The sequence below is a fragment of the Hyla sarda genome, chromosome 12 (genome assembly GCF_029499605.1).
Source record: "Hyla sarda isolate aHylSar1 chromosome 12, aHylSar1.hap1, whole genome shotgun sequence".
NCBI lineage: Eukaryota > Metazoa > Chordata > Amphibia > Anura > Hylidae > Hyla > Hyla sarda.
Genome location: NC_079200.1, coordinates 61,529,774 through 61,535,574, shown reverse-complemented (window position 1 = coordinate 61,535,574; position 5,801 = coordinate 61,529,774).

Here is a 5,801-nt window from a genome sequence, read left to right as displayed (position 1 = left end):
AAGCCGTATCTGACTTAATGCCGGCAGCATTAATGGACATCAGCGTCAATGGAGAGGGTGCCATCATCATAGGTGATTAAGTTAGATGGCTTTCTTACTTCTGCCCCCTTACCCCTTCTCACCCGCCACATCAGAAGAACTCTGAATACTGAAATATCCATCTCCCCAGACATCATTTTACAATCCTCGTCTCCAGACTCTAGGCAAGTCCCTCCCCCGAGGACATAACCTCCTCGGGAGAAAAGGAATCAGCACCCCCTGGGAGCCCCACCTTAACCCTTATCATTGGCATCCTGGGGCACTAGGGCTGGGACAACCTCCACTGGACTGTTAATGGATCGGGCAGCTTGCTTACCCAGTTTAGAGGAAACCCCAATCCTGTTCTTATTAGTGCCCTCCGCCTCATCAGCAATATCTCCGGGCCTATCAGAGCACCACTGATTAATGGGATCAGCAGCACCAATGCAAAACAAAATATTCCCTGTGTTTTTGGGAGCATCCACAGCAATGTCTGTAGTCACCACAACTACCTCCGGCACCGAGAAATCCCCCCCACAGGGGACCAGAGTCTGGCTCTCTGCCCACCGCTGGACCACCCTCACCATCTGGCCTTTCGGCCGATGCCTTCTCTGCCCCATCCCAGCTACTGCAAACATTTATGGAGCTCAGCACCATTTTGATACCTGCACTCTCACCACACCTTTGCACCGTGTCCACCACAGAAGATGGGCTAGGTAATGGGGCTCGCACAATGAGCTGACCCTGCGGCCAACTCAGGGGTTACGAGGAGGACATTTTTTGGAAAGACACCCCCCCCCCCCTTGTCTATATAAGGGTTCACAGATGACAATCTATATCAGAGCAAAAAACAAGCCATAAGGGGAAAAGAACTGCCTGTGAGGCTGTGCACTCACTATTTAAAGGAGTACTATGGTGCACAATTCTTTTAGCCCAAAATGTTCCCCGCGGCTGTACCTTTCTATCAATGTCCTCCTTTCAGAAGTTGGTCTGGCCGTTTTCCCGTGGCAGCGCCGCGAATTTACCGGTTCTTCCGGGTTATGGTGGTGTGGAGGATGACGTAAAAATCGTCATCCCCCATGCTGCCTTGCTCCAGCTTCCAGTCCCTCCGTGCTTCAGTCCTTCTCACCCCCTCCTCTACCTCATCCTTTCTCCTCTCTAGTAATTATATTAAACCCTCCCCTTTGAAACGTTACACATTGAAATCATGTGTAACTTGTTTGAAGAATATCCCTGTTAGTTACGGCAGCGTAACTAACCGGGATATAATTGGCCAGGAGTGGTCACATGTTCGTTCACGGGGAAATGCTGAGTGCGTCGGCGCGCTCAGCTTCATGTGATAGGCGGGAGGCATTCAGAGTTGTTTGCGCAGTCCAGCCAATGACGCCTGCGCAAACGGGGAATATATGAATATGTAAAATATGGGAGCGGGGGAGGACCTTTACAGTGATGACGTTTCGTAACGAAGATGGCCGCGGCAGGCTGAATACTGGGGAACGAAATTCATAATTGTGAGATACTGGCTGCACTTCGGGTTTTCCGAAAAGTGGTATAAGCGCGCAGTTAGCGCAACGGAGGTAATTTAGGATATTATATAACTTTGGGCGAGCTTTACAATGTGCAATAAATATTTTGCTCCAGAGTACTCCTTTAACATTGAGGGTCATTTCTTCAGTGTTGTCACATGAAAAGAAATAATAAAATATTTACAAAAATGTGATAGGTGTACTTACTTATATAAATACAAATATATAAAAGTATATCTAAAGCTTGGCATCAGAATCGTGTTTAGGCAGATAGAGGGCGGAATATCATATGATAATGTTTGTCTTTGCAGAGCAATAAAGGAGCAATCAATGAGCTGGGATGGAGGGATAACCTTCACCTATGTGTATTATCTTTAGTCTCTCTGAAGAACAGCCTTGAACTAAGACTTCATTCCAAAGATTATTAGGGAATTGCAGTGACTAATATTTTCTCAATGACCTTTGCACCTTGTACCTGCGTGCTTTAGGAAATAATTTCATAGATCTTACTTGAATCTCTTGTATAAGGAAGCCTGAAGCATAGCTGTCACATTACTGCAGTGCTTGCATTTTATTTCAGTAACTAGTTCCATATATTTATTACACCCTTGATTTTTGTTTCTTTTCCTTCCATGTTGTTAAACAAGATCAAGCTCATTTATCCCATTTCTCATATCCCATAATTCATGTAAATTTTCCATATTTAGCAAAACTTAAATGGCTTAGAAAAATTGGAAAAAAATTAGCTGATTTTTCAAAATATAGCACCTCCTCTGTCTTCAGGATCTATGTGGTATTGCAGCTTTGTTCCATTGAAGTGAATGGAGCCCGGGTGTAATACCACACACCCTAAGGACAGGAGTGGTGCTTTTTTTTGGGAGAAATTCGTTTTTTTTATTTATTTTTTATTCCTAGATACCCCTTTACAGGGGTACTCCGCAGCCCCAGCGTTCAGAACATTTTGTCAGAATGCTTGGAGCGGACTTCGGGTGTCATGACATCACAGCTATGCCTCTCATGACAAACACATCACACCCCCTCAATACAAGTCTATGACTTGCATTGAGGGGGCATAGGGCGATGTCACAAGGGGAGTAGCCGTGACGTCACAAAACCCGCCCCCGCAGCCAGCATTCTGAATGAACACTGTTTGCTGCACAGAGATCGTGGCTCATCCCAGCTGCAGAACCCCCGCGATCAGAAATCTTACTCCCTATCCTTTGGATAGGGGATAAGATGTCTAGGGGTGGAGTACCCATTTAATCCCTTCGCGACCCCAAATTTTGATGTGTGGCTTACTTTTTCTTCCTCCTTACCTTCTTTTTTTTATTATTATTTTTTTATATTTTATTATATTTTGAATCCATACAGAATTTTACATAAATACTCTCCAAAAAGCATAATCATCAATTTGCATAACTAAATTCTTACTTATATGTATGTAATAGGTTTACAAGAGAAAAGAAAAAGAAAGAGAAAAGAGAAGACAGAAAAGGAAAAAGAGAGAAAGAAAAAAAAAAAGTCTTACCTTCTAAGACTTATATATTTATTTATTTTTTCTAAAGGACAAATTGTACTTTTTCAATGCCACCTTTTAACCCCTTAAGGATGCAGGGTTTTTCCGTTCTTTGCATTTTCATTTTTTTCTCATCACCTTCTAAAAATCATAACGCTTTAAATTTTGCACATAAAATTCCATATGATGGCTTATTTTTTGCACCACCAATTCTACTTTGCAGTCACATTAGTCATTTTACCAAAAAATCCACGGTGAAACGGAAAAAATAAATTCATTGTGCGACAAAATTGAAGAAAAAATTTCATTTTGTAAATTTTGGGAGCTTCCGTTTCTACGCAGTGCATTTTTCAGTAAAAATAACACCTTATATTTATTCTGTAGGTCCATACAGTTAAAATGATACTCTACTTATATAGGTTGGATATTGTCGTACTTCGGAAAAAAATCATAACTACATGCAGGAAAATTTATACGTAAAAATATTAACTTTCTAACCCCTATAACTTTTTTTTTCCCTCATACGGGCCAGTATGAGGACTCATTTTTTGTGCCGTGTTCTGAAGTTTTTATCGGTACCATTTTTGTATTGATCGGACTTTTTGATCACTTTTTATTCATTTTTTCATTTTATATGAAAAGTGACCAAAAATATGCTATTTTGGAATTTGGAATTTTTTTACGTGTACAACATTGATCGTGCGGTTTAATTAACAATATATTTTTATAGTTGGGACATTTCCACATGCAGTGATACCACATATGTTTATTTTTATTTACACAGTTTTTTTATGGGAAAAGGGGGGTGATTCAAACTTTTATTAGGGAAGGGGTTAAATGACCTTTTTTCACTTTTTTTTCACTTTTTTTTTGCAGTGTTATAGCTCCCATAGGGGGCTATAACACTGCACACACTGATCTTTTACCCTGATCCCTGCAAAGCCATAGCCGTTTTAAACACTGGGACCGGGCGAGGGGCGTACAGGTACGCCCTTCATCCTGAAGGAGTTAAGACTTTAACAGAAACAACATGGTACACCACTTAGATGTACTTATGTGGTATGCACTTATGAGGGGATTACAATGCGCTCCACTACGCCTAAAACAGTATTTGTCTACAACACCAGCAGGTGTTTACTTTTGGCTGGCCTTTCACAGTATCTAGGCCCTTAAGACTTTAACCTCTTCAGGACCCAGGGCGTATGCATGTATAGTCTGTCAGTACATGCTGGGAGTTTTAGTTTTGCAACAGCTGGAGGTTTGCCCCCCCCCCCCCCCCCCATGTGAATGTACAGGGTACAATCACACGGGCGGGTTTACAGCAAGTCTTCTGCTTCAAGTTTGAGATGCGGCAAATTTTCCACCACAGCTCAAACTCCCAGCGAGAAACTCATTGTAAACCGGTCCGTGTGAATGTACCTGTTACGCCGAGCGCTCCGGGTCCCCGCTCCTCCCCGGAGCGCTCGCTACACTCTCTCCGCTGCAGCGCTCCGGTCAGATCCACTGACCCGGGGCGCTGCGATTCTGCTGCCAGCCGGGATGCGATTCACGATGCGGGTAGCGCCCGCTCGCGATGCGCACCCCGGCTCCCGTACCTGACTCGCTCTCCCTCGGTCCTGTCCCGGCGCGCGCGGCCCCGCTCCCTAGGGCGCGCGCGCGCCGGGTCTTTGCGATTTAAAGGGCCACTGCGCCGCTGATTGGCGCAGTGATTCCAATTAGTGTCTTCACCTGTGCACTTCCCTATATCACCTCACTTCCCCTGCACTTCCCTGCCGGATCTTGTTGCCATTGTGCCAGTGAAAGCGTTCCTTGTATGTTCCTAGCCTGTGTTCCAGACCTCCTGCCGTTGCCCCTGACTACGATCCTTGCTGCCTGCCCCGACCTTCTGCTACGTCCGACCTTGCTTCTGTCTACTCCCTTGTACCGCGCCTATCTTCAGCAGCCAGAGAGGTTGAGCCGTTGCTAGTGGATACGACCTGGTCACTACCGCCGCAGCAAGACCATCCCGCTTTGCGGCGGGCTCTGGTGAAAACCAGTAGTGACTTAGAACCGATCCACTAGCACGGTCCACGCCAATCCCTCTCTGGCACAGAGGATCCACTACCTGCCAGCCGGCATCGTGACAGTAGATCCGGCCATGGATCCCGCTGAAGTTCCTCTGCCAGTTGTCGCTGACCTCACCACGGTGGTCGCCCAGCAGTCACAACAGATAGCGCAACAAGGCCAACAGCTGTCTCAACTGACCGTTATGCTACAACAGTTACTACCACAGCTTCAGCAGTCATCTCCTCCGCCAGCTCCTGCACCTCCTCCGCAGCGAGTGGCCGCTCCTGGGCTACGCCTATCCTTGCCAGATAAATTTGATGGGGACTCTAAGTTTTGCCGTGGCTTTCTTTCCCAATGTTCCCTGCATCTGGAGATGATGTCGGACCTGTTTCCCACTGAAAGGTCTAAGGTGGCTTTCGTAGTCAGCCTTCTGTCCGGAAAAGCCCTGTCATGGGCCACACCGCTCTGGGACCGCAATGATCCTGTCACTGCCTCTGTACACTCCTTCTTCTCGGAAGTCCGAAGTGTCTTTGAGGAACCTGCCCGAGCCTCTTCTGCTGAGACTGCCCTGTTGAACCTGGTCCAGGGTAATTCTTCCGTTGGCGAGTATGCCGTACAATTCCGTACTCTTGCTTCAGAATTGTCCTGGAATAATGAGGCCCTCTGCGCGACCTTTAAAAAAGGCCTATCCAGCA